This window comes from Aquarana catesbeiana, linkage group LG06 (genome assembly GCF_042186555.1).
Source record: "Aquarana catesbeiana isolate 2022-GZ linkage group LG06, ASM4218655v1, whole genome shotgun sequence".
Lineage (NCBI taxonomy): Eukaryota > Metazoa > Chordata > Amphibia > Anura > Ranidae > Aquarana > Aquarana catesbeiana.
The window spans coordinates 153960750-153977620 of NC_133329.1; the positions used below are offsets into that span (position 1 = coordinate 153960750).

The following is a 16871-nucleotide window of genomic DNA, read 5'->3' on the forward strand; positions in this document are numbered from 1 at the left end:
CATTTTACTTACATGAACCCTCGAACTTGATGCAGCGGGGACGCGCTGTCTCTCTGCCTGGGGTTCTCAGCTGTTGATTGGATAGATTGATAGCAGCGCAGCCATTCTCTCCTGCTGCTGTCAATCAAATCCAATGATGCGAGCGCCGGGGTGGGGGGCGGTGCCGAGTCCTGCATTCGCCTCCATGGACGCCAAATGCTGGACTCGGAAGCGCGCCCACAAGTTAACCCTCTTGGGGAAGCGCTTCACCGAGGGGGTTATCAGATGTGGGTAGGAGCCGCCGGGGGACCCCAGAAGAGCAGGTTCAGGGCCACTCTGTGCAAAACGAGCTGCACAGTGTAGGCAAGTATGTTTAAAAAAAAAAAAAAAAAAAAAAAACCTTTACAATCCTTTTTTTTTTTTTTTTTTTTTAATTGACCCCTATTACAGGGAGTCAAATTACGCATATGGGAAAATCCACGATGTCATACATGAGGTCACAAATGAATCCAAACCGCTGCTGTCATTCATTAAAAAAATAAAGTTTACATATATCCTGGCAGAATTTGAGTTCTTGGCCATTTTTTAGAGAATATGAATGAAACGCAAACTTTTCTTTCACTCTTTAATGTTTGGCTGAAGCCATTTATTTAGAGTAAATCGACCGTTTACTCTTTTTAATTCATAATCACAACAAACTACCCAAATGACCCCGATCAAAAGTTTACATACCCCAGTTCTTAATACCATGCATTGCCACTTTAACATCAATGACAGCTTGAACGCTTTCGTTGTATTTGTGGATGAGGCTCTTTATCTTTTCAGATGATAAAGCTGCCCATTTCTCTTGGCAAAAAGCCTCCAATTCCTGTAAATTCTTGGGCTGTCTTGCATGAACCGCCCTCTTGAGATCACCCCTGAGTGGCTCAGTGATATTGAGGTCAGGATACTGAGATGGCCACTCCAGAACCTTCACTTTATTCTGCTGTAGCCAATGACAGGTCGACTTGGCCTTGTATTTTGGATCATTGTCATGTTGGAATGTCCACGTACGTCCCATTCACAGCTTCCTGGCTGATGAATGCAAATGTTCCTCCAGTATTTTTTGATGACATACTGCATTCATCTTGCCAACAATTTTTACCAAATTTCCTTTGCCTTTTGTAACTCACACATTCCCAAAACATCAGCGATCCACGTCCGTGTTTCACAGTAGGAATGGTGTACCTTTCATCATAGGCCTTGTTGACACCTCTCCAAATGAAACGTTTATGGTTGTGGCCAAAAAGCTCAATTTTGGTCTCATCACTCCAAATGACTGTGTGCCAGGAGGTTTGAGGTTTGTCTCTGCTGTTTGGCATATTGTAAGTGGGATTCTTTGGCATTTGCATAGTAATGGCTTTCTTCTGGACTCGACCATGCAGCCCATCTTTCTTCAAGTGCTTCCTTATTGTGCATCTTCAAACAGCCACACCACATGTTTTCAGAGAGTCCTGTATTTCACCTGGCGTTATTTGTGGATTTTTATTTGCATCTTGAACAATTTTCCTGGCAGTTGTGGTTGAAATTTTAGTTTGTCTACCTGACATTTTCGACTTCTTGATTGAAGTTTGAACACTGCTGATTGGCATTCTCAATTCTTTGGATATCTTTTTCTATCCCTTACCTTTTCCTTTGTCAGTGCAGCACTGGATTAAGGATGCAAGTGTCTGTCAGGAGTCCAGAAACTCATTGACCTTTTTATACGCACGTACTAATTACAAGCAAACAGATCACATGTGAGGATTGTTACCTTTTTTAATAGCCATTCAAATTCCTTTGTGTCAACTTGTGTGCATGTTATCAGGCCAAAATCGCCAGGGTATGTTTACTTTTGATCAGGGTCATTTGGGTAGTTTCTGTTTTCATCATGATTTAAAGGGTAAACACAGTTAATAATGGCTTAAGCCAAACACTAACCATGAGTGAAAAGTTTTTGTGTTATTCATATTCTCTGAAAAATGTCCAAGAAATCATACATTCTGCCAGGGTATGTAAACTTATGAGCTCAACTGTAATTTTTTTTTTTTCCTTTGCCATATAAAGAGGGAGAGGAAAGAACGCTCTCATGGTGCAGTAATTCAAATCCTTTTTTAAAAGGGAAGGTTGTATTGCACTTAAATCAAAGACCAGGATCATATATTGTATAGGAATTGCAGGTTAGCACTCCACCTGCATTCCAGCTGACCGGAAATAATGGATCTCAAACACCACCCAACGTGGGTTCGTCAGCCTACGCCTTTTGCACGCTAACAGGTTTTCTTCTAAGATTGCCCTGTATTTGGCTCCATCCATCTACCCATCAACGCTGACCAGCTTTCCTGTCCCTGCTGGAGAAAAGCGTCCCCACAACATGATGCTGCCACCATCATGTATCAGTGGGGAGTGTGTTTAGGGTGATGTGCAGTGTTGGTTTTCCACCATAGTTTTTTGCTTTTAGGACAAAAAAGTTAAATTTTGGTCTCCTCTGACCAGAGCACTTTGTTTGCTGTGTCATCCACATGGCTTCTCGCAAACTGCAAAGGGGAGTTCAAGACTAATAGTTGTCCTGTGGACAGATTCTCCCACCTGAGCTGTGAATCTATGCAGCTGCTCCAGAGTTACCATGGGCCTCTTGGCTGCTTCTCTGATTAATGCTGTTCTTGCCCGGCCTGTCAGTTTAGGTGGATGACCATGTCTTGGTAAGTTTGCAGTTGTGCCATACTCTTTCCATTTTTGGATGATTGATTGAACAGTGCTCCATGAGATGTTAAAAGCTTGGGATATTTTGTAATCTAACCCTGCTTTAAACTTCTCCACAATTTTATCCCTGACCTGTCTGGTGTGTTCCTTGGCCTTCCATGATGTGGTTTGTTCACAAAGGTTCTCTAACAAACATCCGAGGGCTACACAGAACAGCTGAATTAATAATGAGATTAAATTACACACAGGAGTACTATATTTACTAATTAGGCGACTTCTGAAGGCAATTGGTACCACTAGATTTTAAAGGGGGCAGAATACAAATGCAGGCCACACTTTTCAGCTATTTGGAAAACCGTTTATCATTTTCCTTCCACTTCACAATAATGTCTATCACATAAAATCCCAATAAAATACATTTAAATACATTTAAGTTTTTGGTTCTAACATTACAAAATGTGGAAATTTCCAAGGGGTGTGAATACTTTTTCAAGGCACTGTAAGTCTTGTTTTTCTTGAGGATCAATTACTTATTTTACTCAATGAACTGCAACTCCATTTATAACATTTGTATCATGTGTTTTTCTGGATTTTTGGTTGATGTGTCTCTATCCTTTAAAATACACCTATGATAAAAACTATAGACTCTTAATGTTTTAAGTGGGCAAATTTACAAAATCTGCAGGGGATTAAAAAAATTTCCCCACTGTATAGCAGTATTTACTACTTGGGGTTGATATTGAAAAAGGCATCATGTGTTTTTGTCAAAATCCTTAACTTGGTCTGAGGTTCCTCCTACAGGTTGCTTCATCACCACTATGCCTTATAGTGACTTGCCCCCGTGGGGAGCATTCTATCCAACTTGAAATTGTAAGTTAGTAGCAGCATTTGAATATTGTACTTACTGAAAAGATAAGTAGTTAACATCTTTCATGTACTGCTGAAGAAGCAAATGCTTATCTTGTAGGGACAGGGTTACATTATTAGGGATACTACCCCACTTTAGCTAAAGATTAAAAAACAAAAAATCCCCCATGACAATTTAACAATTCGTGCCAAATCCAGCCAAAGTTAGTTACTGCAAGCTATTATCAAATGTTTCTACATACCTTTTAGTTTGTAAATCTAAAGGGAGAATGGAAATGCTTTTAATGATCTCTGGCTCAGCAGCACACAGTCTGAAAGAAGTTAGGATTCAGTTTCTAAATCCAGGATGTTCAAATAAACCTTTTCCAAACTAAAAGGTCCGTTCGTTCTAAAATGCCCATAATGGCTGTAGTTGGTACAGCACTTCACATGTTTTTGAACATTTTATGCTGTCTTAAAATGTTAAGCGGATCCCAGTAGGAGTACATACCATATAGCTTGACATCTTATTGCACATTTCATCTCCGCGGCTGGAATATAGGATTTCTTTTAAAAAACTGGCTCGCTTATGAACCGGTGCAACGTAATCTCTAAGTCTTTGAGACATATATATTTTTCTGATTACATTAGCTGTCTGACATCCTCAATTTTCATTTATACTATGCAGTGGGGCAGGGAAAGCTTTTGGATTTTGAAATCTATGGGCAATTTAACTTTGTTTTCATCTGACTATATGAGGAAGGTTGCATAAGTTTAGGTGTAAAATAAGACATTTAGTCTGACCTAAGTCTGATTTTATAATTATAATTTTTTTAATTTTTTTTTTTTTTTTTGATTCTCTATCTTTTAAAGCAACCCTACTATATATATTTTTGGAGCTGTATCTGGAATACTGTACAGTATATTCCGTTAAAGGAGTTCTATTTCAAAGGTTTTCAGAGCAGAACCCTGTGCAAAATATTATTGAAACGAAACGTCCCACACTCCGCTTGAGTGCTTATGTCATATACCACTTCCTCCCAGTCTGAATATAGATATCAGATATTCCAACCGATCACAAGCACAAAACAAGACGATACTTGTTTAGTTGCTGAACATGGACTCTTTTCTTAGAACCAAAATACAAGTCTTGTATACAGTTAGAGGAGATTCCTACCTCCTGCTCATATTACTCTGACAATACAACTAACCAGAAACCATAGGACCACAGGTCAGACTTGTCACCGAGCTTCACACAGTAGATAATACATTATCATAAACATCAACACAGAACTCCTTCATACAATAGCAAGGTTAATTAGCACAAACAGTGGGCGAAATACTCTTAGAAGTTGTGGCAAGCCAGACTAGACTCATTTACATGATAGACAACAGACAGGTGGCTGGAGTTGATGTCATTAGCATCTAACAGTATGTGTCCCAACAGTATGAATCAGTCACTATTTCTAATATGGCGTATACAGGGTCCCCAGAGTCTGTGTGTCTTGGGGGGGGGGGGGGGGTTATGGACCTGAATCCAAAGTAACACCACTTCAAGGGTCCCCAGGCATACAGCTCAAAAAGAGCACTGTTCCCCCAAATGCCAGGGCCCATGATCAGTAGGCAAGAGGCTAGCATTCAGTGCCCTCCAAAAGCCTCTGTCCTGGCTAGGTCTGTCACATTTCTCCCCCATCAAAGGTTGACTAACAAGGTCCCAGACCTCCACCTGGTCTGGACATGCGTTCGTCAGGCAAAGTGAACTCGCATAGTCAGTCCGCATGATCTGCATTCTTGGCTGCAAGGAATAGTTGAAACAAGTAGGTGTGGGGCAGAGGTCATTTACTCTGTCCGACTGCCAGTGCTTCAGCTGGGTGGTTTTTAACATTCGGGGGCTCGGTCTGCTGCTGGGCAGAGGGGCCAATCGCCCCAGCTTCCTGAAGCTGTAGACATTGTAGGTGATAGGCAGAGGCCAGCGGCACTCTGCCCTGTTGCCAGTCATTCAGCTGGGAGTAGCAGCTTTACTACCTCAGCTTGTCGCTGGACAGAGGGGCCGACTGCCCCGGCTCCCTGAAACTCCACATTTGTTGCCGGTGCTGGGCAGAGGTTGGTAGCACTCTGCCCTGTTGCCAGCACCTCTGTTAGGGACTCCACATCCTCTGCTCTGGCTAACCGCTGGGGCAGGAGGCTGGCTTCCTCCACTCCCAAACTGTGTAGCTGCCATTGGGGAGGTGAGCTGGCTGCTTGGACGACATGTCTGTGGTACTGTCTCCCAGGTGCACGGATCTTTGCTGGGGAGGAAAGACCGCATCCTCCACCCTGGCCAACTGATGGGGAGGGACAACTAACACCTCCTTTCCCCCCTCCCCCTGTCTCCTGATGTGGGGCAGAGGCCTTGGACCCTCTGTCTGGTGGCCAGCGCTTCTGCTGGGGAAGTTCTTTGTAACTCCACTGGTACTGCTGTTGGTGCTGGGCAGAGCATAGTGGCCCTAATACCAGCTCTTCTGCTGGAGGCTCATCAGGTTGTTCTTCCTCAGCAGAAAAGTCTGTCAAATCCCGTGTCTCTGCAACTGTTGTCTGGGGTTAGAGGTTCACCATCTCCTGTCCGTGGAATCCAGAAGATGCTATCGGTGCTGGGCAGAGGTTAGCAGAGCTCTGCCCTGTTATCAGCGCTTCAGCTTTGGGGATGGCAATCTCCTGATTGTCCACTGCCGATTCTCTGGCATGCTGCTGGACAGGCACATTCCTCCATCCAAGATCATCCCATGCAGAAACAGGATCATCAAGGTCAGTCAGGACTTGCTGCATCTGCCATAAGACCTCCGCGTCCATAGCTGCGGGGGCAGGTTGGCAAAGCACACTGTTAGTCTGCCACATTGTCAACTCTTCAGCCGGGATTTCAGAGTTGTCAGCTGGTATTTCCTGATAGTCCCAGGCAAAGGGTGCCCAGCCCTGGCACTGAGCAGAGTCTAGCAGCTGTCTGTAGGCGATCTCCAGCTCCCATTCCTGAACGGCCAGAAACTCTATCTTCCAGTGCACTTCCGAGACGTTCAGTAGCCCTTCTCTAAAAACCATGATTTCGTCTAACCGCCACTCCAAATTCTTCCCAAAGTTATGGTCCCCGGTCAGCTTCACACACAACAGTCCCAGGCCACCGTAGCCAAAGTCTTCTGTTAGGCATTCATCCGCTATCCAAGGGCATGCTTGGGATACATGCCACCGGAGGGCTCTGTAGCTCTCATCCAGCCGCATCTCTGCCCAGACCAGCCTGCTTAATTCAGCTGTCTGCTCCTTGTGCGGTTTTTCTCCCAAAAACAGCACCCGCAATCCATACCGTGACCAGTACCTTTCCTGGATGGAGGGGAGAACTTTCTCTGGTGTCGCTGCTCACTGGCTAGCGCTTCCTTCCAGAGTTCGCAGCGGATAGAATCAAACCATCTCAGCAGGACCTGCTCTTATACTGGTCCTCTGTGCTGTATCTGCATTTCTCGCAACCTCCTTCTGAATTCCTCTTCCATGGCGGCTGATATTTGTACCTCTCCTATCCTCTCCTTCTATCCAGACCTTGGATCCAGGTATAAGTTTGGATGTCTCAGAATGCAGGAAGCGTCCCACTGCTTGCCACCAATGTAACGAAACATCCCACACTCTGCTTGAGTGCTTTCGTCATATACCACTTCCTCCCAGTCTGAATATAGATATCAGATATTCCAACCGCTCACAAGCACAAAACAAGACGATACTTGTTTAGTTGCTGAACATGGACTCTTATTAGAACCAAAATACAAGTCTTGTATACCGTTAGAGGAGAAGGTTCCTACCTCCTGCTCATATTACTCTGACAATACAACTGTAACCAGAAACAGAATTAACGTGAGCTAATTAATCCCTTAAAGCAGCCGATGTGACTCCGTGCACTCCGAGCATTGTTATGATCAGGATTTCACTACAGGTCAGACTTGTTGTCACAGAGCTTCATACAGTAGATTATACATTATCATAAACATAAACACAGAACTCCTTCATACAAAAGCAAGGTTAATTGGCTCATGTTAATTCTGTTTTTGGTTACAGTTGTTGTATTGTCGGAGTAATATGAGCAGTAGGTAGGAACCTCCTCCTTCTTCTTTTTTTTTTTATAATTTTTTATTTTTTTTTTTATACTTTTATTCTTCTTAATTTTTAAAATTTTCACAAATTCCATAAATACAGATCAAGTAAACATTATCCTATCTACCAGATTAAGGCTAATAATTATGCGGGGTTGGAAGTTCAAAAAGAAAACAGAAAAATAAGAATAAAAATCAGAAAACCATGTGGGTAGGCACCACCCTAAACCCCCCTTCTACACCCTTTTCCAATATTATAATGTTAGTGTTGACACCTTAATTCCTCCCCCCTTTACCCACCCCCCCCCTCCTCCTTTACAAAAATACTTGTGTTTAAATTCATGTGACAGGTTTATCAAACTATTTTTATACTGCCTATGGCTTACAACATTGTGAATGGCTGATTATTCCCATTTAATTTAGTGTTTCCTTTCCCTTACAGATCAACTATACTATTTGATTTTCCAGTTCTATTATGCTTTTTACACTATTCGGGGTGGCCCATTTTTTCCAGCCAAGGCTTCCACATCTTATTGAATTCCTTAAGATTACTTCTTTGTATACACTACTCTTTCTCTACAGAGGGTTTCATTTACTGTGCCAGTCCAGTCTCTTACTGTGGGGGGTATCTTTGATTGCCATCTTAATGTGATCATTTTCCTAGCTTGGAACAAGCATCTCAGAATTGCTACTGTAGTGTTCTTCCTCTCCCCACGTTCCCGCCTATACCCAAGTATACATACTATGGCCTCCCTCTCCAATGTAATTTTGAATATATCTCTCATGCTATTGATCACCCCTTCCCAATATCGGAACAGCTTGGGGCATCTCCACATCATGTGTATAAGGTCCCCAGTCCGATATCTGGGGCATCTATTCTCAGATCTTCTACCAAACTTAAAACGCCGCTTAGGGATGTAATAGGCTCTATTTAGCAGCATCAAATGCGATATTTTCTTTGGGGGGGTGATTGATACCAACAGGCCCATCTGTAAAATTCTCCACTTATGTGTTATAACCCTCAAGTCCTCCTCCCATTTTACTCTTTTAGAATTGAGTATCCCCCCACTATTAACTTCTTTGCTTATTTGCCCATATATTTCAGATATTAGGCCCTTAGTGGGGCCACCTGTAGTATGCTTTCAACGAGGGGTGTTTCTTTCAGGATGATTCCTGAATTGAGCGTCAAGGGCATGTCCTAGCTTTTAATAAGTAAAGAATGAGCTTTGCGGTATATTATTCACTTTTCAGCACCGATCATTTTTTTAAGAGTATTACCCATATAAAGTTGTCTCAGCCTTTTTAATACCTTGTTTTCCCACTCTCTGGCTTTTCCTATCCGGAGAATTTCCTGCAGGTTACATTTGTTCCAAATGGGGGTATATTCAAAGAACCCATTGTATCTCATCTGCTTTTTAACTATTTTCCAAATTTGAATTTATCATTTTAATTGTTGGATACTTATAGTGAAAAGAATCTGCCTCTAGTGCTTCAATTAATGTGTTATGTAAAGCACCTATTAATATTCTACTATTGGGAGTACCTCCATTTGGAACACCACATCCCATTAACTGCTGCAGTTGTGAAGATAAATAACGCTTGGGGTGGTGTAGTGCCAAAACCACCATCCCCCACCGGGAGCTGAAGGGTATGGAGACTAATCCTAGCACGTCCCCCTTTCCATATTAGTTCCCTGAAAAGGCTCTCAATTTTATTAAACCACTTCTTGCATATCCACACCCGGGAGTTGTGCAAAACATACAATTGTGGCATCCAGATAATTTTTATTAGACTACATCTTCCTGCCACTAATAATGGGAGTCGTTTCCACATACCAATTTTTCGTTTAAATTTGGCCAAAAGTGGTATAAGATTTTTACTTTTAAATTGGTTAGGGTCTTTCGTCATAGAGATCCCCAGGTATTTTAATGTGTCCACCACTGCTAGCTGAGGGATTCCTGGTATTAAACTACTAATGGAGTCTATTGTAGGATCTCAGATTTCTCTCAATTTATCTCCAGCCCTGTGAAACTACCAAATACCTCAACTATGCTCATTGCCCTTGTCAATGACCTGTATCTTCCAGGAACAGCAGACTATAATCCGCGTACAACGCGATTCTTAATTCACCTGTTTTTCTCTGAAAGCCTGTTAGCTCAGAGCTCATTCTTATAGAGATGGCCAAAGGTTCCATTGCCAAAGCAAAGAGCAAGGGAGACAATGGGCACCCCTGTCTTGTCCCCATCTCTAATTCTATCCATTCCGAAAATTCATTTTTAATTTTTAATCTCGCCTTGGGCCTATCATAAAGCATTTTAATCCAGCTGGTGAAAGGGGGACCAAATCCAAATTTCCCCAATACCCACCAAATATATCCCCACTCCACACTATCAAAAGCTTTAGTCATATCCAGTGACAAAATGGCTCTCGATCCCTTGTTTGCCGTTGGGGATTGTAAATTTAAAAATGCCCTTCTAATATTCATACTTGTGGATCTATTAGCTATAAATCCCACCTGATCTGGGTAGTTCCGTTTAGGGATAACTCTATTTATTTAACTTGGCAGCCAGGATCTTGGCATCGGAACAAAGAGATTGGCCTATATGCAGCTACATCTAGGGGGTCCTTCCCTTCTTTCTGTAGAACTGTGATAGTTGCTTCTAACATTGAAGCGGGCAGTTGCCCACCCCTGACTGCCCCCTCCAATGCCTTTTAACAACTCTGGGATTAATATGTCACCATAATATTTATACACCTCGGTTGGGAGCCCATCTGTGCCAAGAGATTTTTGGTTTGCCATACTACCTACTGCCTGTTGGAGTTATGCAAGGGTTATTGGGGCTTCTAATTTGTCTTTCCTCTTGTGTAATGGTCGGAAGTTCCAGGTTCCCCAGGAAGTCCTCCATCACGCCCTCCCCTCCCTTTTTCTGAGCACTATAAAGATTTTTATAATGATCCCTAAATGTTTGCACTGTCTTTGTGGTATTTGAAATTCTCTCCTCCTGTAGACCTAATAGTGAGAATAGTAGATGGAGGGGAATTAAACTTTACCAGCTGTGCCATTATCTTTCGTACGCTTTCGCCCTCTACAAAGGAGGACTGCCGCTGGAGGAGTCGCCTATTCTCAGCATTCTGCATAATTGCTATCTTATACTCTCGTTTGTCTGACCATATTGTTTCCCTCCCGGGTGTTGGATTTTTTTTTTTTATATAGTTGTTTTCGGCCTCAAGCACCTCTTCGGATTTTTTCCTCCCAGACCCTAGCAACTTTATTATATTTGGCCACCTGTTGTATTAGGACACCCCTGAGAAAAGCCTTTAGGGTGTCCCATAGTATCCCAGCCGACACCGTACCTTCATTTAAATTCTACAAACTCTCTCACCTTGGGTAGGACCCCATCCGTTTTTTTTTTTTTTTTTTTTTTATTAATTCAAACCAATATTGATTTATTTTCCACTTCTGGGTTTTTTCCCCCTTATTTTCAATGTAATCACTATTGGGGAGTGATCCGATATCCCCCTTGGCCAATATGATTTTTTCTGTAATCTGTAGCGCTCTGTCATTTCCCAGGGCCATATCTATCCTGGAGAGCGTAGAATGCGAGGCTGAGTAGCAAGAATATTGCTGGACTCCTGGATTCTGCGCCCTCCACAGATCTATTAACCCCACTTCATCCAGAAATTGGGACAAACAGCCCTTATCCAAAGGCTCTGAGAGGGTCCGTACAGGGAACCTATCCAACTTTCTATCTAGGATCTCATTAAAGTCCTCTACCACCACGATCGGCACTCCTTCTTTATCTAGCAAAAATTAATTTGGTCTAAGCAGAACATCTATTTTGAATGGTGGAGGAATATAAACATTTGCTACAGTGTACATACCATCAATTGAGCAGTACAAAAAATATATCGGCCTAGTTCATCTATGCTGGACTGTCTGCAGGAAAAATTCACCCTGGTTTTCATCAATACACTTACCCTCCTACTAAAGGAAGAGTAAACTAAGTGGTATTGACATTGGAATTTCTTACTCTGTATTTGTTGGGCTGTATTTTTAGTTAGGTGGGTTTCCTGCAGGCATACCAGCTCTACGCCATATTTCTCCAGCATGGAGAATACTGCTGCTTTTTTGACCGATGGCCCCCATCCCCTGACATTCCGGGATCTTATGTTAAGTGAGTTTAGCTTGCATCAAAAAAATATATACAGAGCTGCAGGGAATATCTATTTAGAACTAAATTAATATCCGATTCATATTTCAACTCCACTCCAATACTCATTATTTTGAGTTGTGATCCCCATAACCCAGTCTCTTTTGTAATACCTTTAGTGATTTTACACATCATAGCCATCGTGACCAACTAAAGTAAATATGCTCTCCAAAATAATTTTGTGTGAATTTCAAACGCCTTTTTCTTATAATTACATTGTGTATTATCTTGCATCCAATTATTGACAATTCCCAAAATTATTCCTTCATGCAGTGACTATATTTAATCCACACTTCCCCAGTGATAATTCTTGAACGGTTTCTATATTACCTCTCCCCTCCCTCCCCCCACCACCTAACTAGGTGACCCCAAGGGGGCTTTTTAGTGACCATTTACCACACTAACTGTTCCACATATTTACTCCCATATTTCATTCCCATCCAACACTCCCCATACAACAACTGTGTATTTACCCACCCCCCCCAAAAAAAACAAACAAAAATAAACACATCAATTAATACATCCTAATATATCCTCTGCATATTTCATCCCTCCCACCCCCTTCAAAAAAACCTAAAATTTCTCCTTATTTTCGTCCAACCACTTCTCCACCCCAGCTGGGGTTTCAAAAATCTGGGTTCCCCCCCATTGCAGTTACACATAGCCTTGCTGGGTAGAGAAGGGCATAAGTCAACTTAAATTTCTGTAGAATGTGCTTGGCCTGTATAAACTCTGCTCTTCATCTCTGGAGATCCAGCGAAAAATCTAAGTAAAACGATATTTTAGAACCGTTAAGAAAAATATTTTCCGCTTCTCGTTTTCCGCAACACTTTATCTTTATAGTTAAGAAACTTCATCAATAGAGGTCTAGGGAATCCCACAGCTGGGGGGGGCTAAAAGGGACTCTATGTGCTCTTTCAATCGAGAACCTTGTTGAAAATGTTTCCTTTCCAAAAAGTTCAACCAGCCATTTTTCTAGGAACTCTATAGGGTTAGAGCCCTCGCTTTTTTTAGGTAGACCCACCAGCCTCACATTATCTCTTCGGCTCCTATTCTCCATCTCCTCCATTTTGGATGCCTGCTTGGATATCTGTTCCTTCATAGTTTTCATTATTAATGGGGTTAAAACATCTAACTCTCTGACCCTTCCAAGGCTGTTCTCTCCGCTGTTTTTTGTAAGTCTTGTCTGACCAGTTTCAAATCCTTTTACTCCCTTAATTTGCTCACAGAGATCTTTAAGCGATCTGTTGCATGCACTCACTTCCATAAATACATCCGTGTAAGTTGGCTCTTTCTCTAGGGATGGGGAAGGCTCGGTTGTTACATCTTTATTTACATTTTGATCTCTTGGCCCCAGACCTTTATTACTATGTGTTTTATTGACTGAGCCGGTGGTGCTGTAACAGTTAACTGGTTTTGGTTCTGACTCTGACTTTGGCCCAGGCTTTTTCTATGCAATACACCCCCCTGTTGTGTCTTGGACTGTGACCCCTTCTTTGGTGGGGTCTGAGCGGGGGTATGCACAAATTGCTCTAATTTTGCTGCTACAACTACTGCTGCCATTTGCTGAGTTTTTCTCCTTGGAAGATCGTAGGTGCTGCATCCTGTGTTCTCTAATTGTCAGAGAGCCGTCCTAAGCTAATATTCCAGTACAAGTAAGCAATACAGCTACAATTTTACCCAGTGCTAAGATGCACCCAATCACTGTACTGCTCACTTATCCACACAATATACCCAGTCACTAGGATAATAATGACCAGCGTCTTATAGCAATGTGCACCTTTGCTGATTCGTCAGCTGATTCATTATTTCAGTGGTATCTAACCACCTGTTTTCTCAGTAGGCACAAATTTCTGGATCAGCGTTCATCAATATTCAGTGGTACTTAACCAACGGTTTTCTCAGTAGGCACAAATTTCTGGAACAGCGTTTATCAATATGACCTTATCTATGCAGAGTTTACTGGGATAGCATTTAGCAGCATAGGACAGTTCATTAAACATTACATCTCTCCTTTACTCACGCTTCCCTTTTGTCTATTAAAGGATGTCCAAAGCTTTAACAATCAGGATGCATAAGCTCTTGAAGGGTCTTGGCGTACATTTATTTATTCTTTTTTCTTCCTTATGTACCTGTCCCTGGTCCCTTCACAAGGGGGGGTTCCACTGAGCACTTCACTCCCCCCAGTAACTCAATGTTTATTCCATATGCTGGCAAAAAACTGGAAAACAGCACTCATGCTCACTGCCACTCCGGTGTCTTTTCAGTAAAGATCGAGCGGCGGCCGGTACTTGCAGTCAGCACTCGCCGCACTCCCGCCACATACAGGATACCTCTCAAGCGGCGTGAGGCGTGTGACGTCACACCCAACTGTTCTTCGGTGCTCTCGGCTCTAAACGCTGCTCCAGAGGGCTGGGGCTGATTTCGTAGTCTCAAGGTCTCTCGTATGCCTCCGGCGTGTCACCTGGATAAACGCCTGTCCCTTTTCCTCGGTGCTGTCCTAAAGAGTAGACTATACAGCCTCCGAGCGCTTAGTTCTTTCTGCTGCAGCAAAAGCCACCAGGCATATTCTAGTTTGGCAGGAGAGGGAGATCACACAGCGTCTTCTCACTTCACGCTCACACACATCCGGTCACACCCCACACACACACCCCACACACAAACCTCCTCCTCTTTAACTGTATATAAGACTTGTATTTTGGTTCTAATAAGAGTCCATGTTCAGCAACTAAACAAGTATTGTCTTGTGCTTGTGAGTGGTTGGAATATCTGATATCTATATTCAGACTTGGAGAAAGCGGTATATGACGAAAGCACTGAAGTGGAGTGTGGGACGTTTCGTTACAATTATTACCTTGGTTAATGGCACAAATCCATTTTATTGCCTTCTAGTTTTTTTGTCATTTTGTGTTTCTTTGCTGTGATGAACCTCAACACAGGTGAGGCAAGACTTGCAAGATATATGTTTGAAAGCATTGAGGGTGCTAATTATCAGAATGGGTAGGGAGGAATGAATGAAGGGTTCTGGATTGGGACATTTCTTTGGTAATTGATAAGCTAGAATTTCATACCACAACCTTGTTGAAATTTACCATACAGTTCTTAATAGGAGCCAGTGGTGGGACCACGAGTTTTCTTTTGTATGAGTTTATGATGTATTTGTTACATGATGGATTGATCAAAGCTACAAGATATCCAGAGAATCCTGTGTTTTTGTGGCAAAAAGGGTAACTGCATTTTTTTTTTTTTTTTTTTAAATTACCCTTTTGGCTTGTTTTTCAAGTTATTCAATTTGCTAGCATTTAATTCAGTTTTCACACTACTGCAGATTTACAATTTTGTAAATTAGAACTGCAGAAAAATGGAAAAGGCATTTTATAAAACAGGAAATGTATATCCTTTTACTTTTGATCATTTATTGTTTAAAGATCATGACCCAGAACAGTCACCTGCAGTAAATGATTGTGAATGTCCTAATTATTACTACTTGGATTCTTTCCTAAATGTACATAATATAACTGGGTACTAATATTTTATAGGTAAAGTTGACCCAGGGAATATCTAATTACCTCTTGGGGATCAGGAAGGAGTTTATTATTATTTTTTTTTTTTTTGCCTTCCTCTGGATCAACTGTGGGTATAAGACTGTCTAATTTATCCCCCCCCCCCCTTTTTTTTTTTTTCTTACATCATGGGTCAGGCTAATCATTACCTGCTGGGTTATACTTCATCATTAGGTGAATGGACACTGGTAGACCAAAGGTCTTCAGACAGGAAGTGATCCCCTATTTAACCCCTCCCATAGAGGAACTACTTTAGTTTTTTACCATTGTCTGCAAGGTGGATGGCACGGTTTGTTTGAGCTCTCTGAGCTCTAGGTCTCTAGTCCCACAAACGGTTCCACAAATGAATCGGGGGGGGGATTGACCGGTCGGTTCCATTTGGCACAAGTTTTTATGCTTAGATAAATGGTACCCGAGCCTCGCAAAGACTCAAGATCCTGCGAGGTTTTGCCTGTAATGTGGTCTCTGGGCGATGGACCCTGCGGAGTGAAAATCCTGGACACTACAGCGCTAAGGCATTTCCTGCAGGTGCTGTACAGGTCCAAGGGAGTGGACCCTAAACATGAAAGGGTACCCAGTCCTTGAAGGTCCAAGTGACAGGAACCCGTCGTAAAGATTGGGGCCTTGGTTCCTAAGTGGCCCTGCGCCTGGACGGGTAGGTGAAACCCCTTTATTTTATTATTGTGGTGTGTCCCAGTGATTGTAACAGTCAGTCAAGCTAGCTAAAGGCTGGACACCTGTGTGCAGTGACCATACAGGGGAGTTTTGGGCTAGTTGTGGGTGTTTGCAAAGTGTACCTTTTTCGCTTGTGTCTGGCTGTTTTTTACCTGTATGATGGTGCACTACTGTGTGCCATTTCGCCTTGGTTCGCCATGGCGCACCTGTGTTCGCCATGGCGCACCTGTGTTCACAAGAGCACCGCTGGGCTCAGCAATTTTATTATGGGGCACATGGATTCAACGCACATGTGCAGTAGCCTTTATCTGGGCGCACGAAGATTTGCGTCGTATGCAAATAGTCTTGCCCACTCGCCGGGACCACGCACGCACGTGCGTGCGCACACATAGAACGTTCCGGCGCACACCCAGCTTTTTTAAGCGGTGTATGCCAAGCATGTGCTGCTTCCAGAAGGCAGCTGTGGGACACAGAGCAGGCTCTGAACAGACACTTGCAGTGGTTCATTTCTCTTTACCTGGGTCACGTGAGTCAACAGATGTTGCTTGACAGGCTAAAGGTGCTTAGCAGGATTGTTGCATAGGGGCTAGGTGAGCCTTATTAAAGGGTCTCCCTTTTTGTGGTGTTCTAACTACACCCAAGTACTCTGTTTGCGGCATTAAATGTCTTCCAAAAAGAGGAGTGGGACTAATGCCACAGGAAAGGGCACACCTACGTCATCAGTAGTTCCTGATGAACCTAGTCATATCCCTAGTGTTGTATCCCCTGAA

At 42.7% G+C, this 16871-nt stretch overlaps 1 protein-coding gene across 2 annotated transcripts in view; it reads left to right on the top strand.

Moving 5' to 3' along the window:
- The window catches only part of PARN (poly(A)-specific ribonuclease), a 287911-nt gene that overhangs the window by 149075 nt on the left and 121965 nt on the right, over positions 1 to 16871 (top strand). The gene's annotated exons all lie outside the window — the stretch shown is intronic.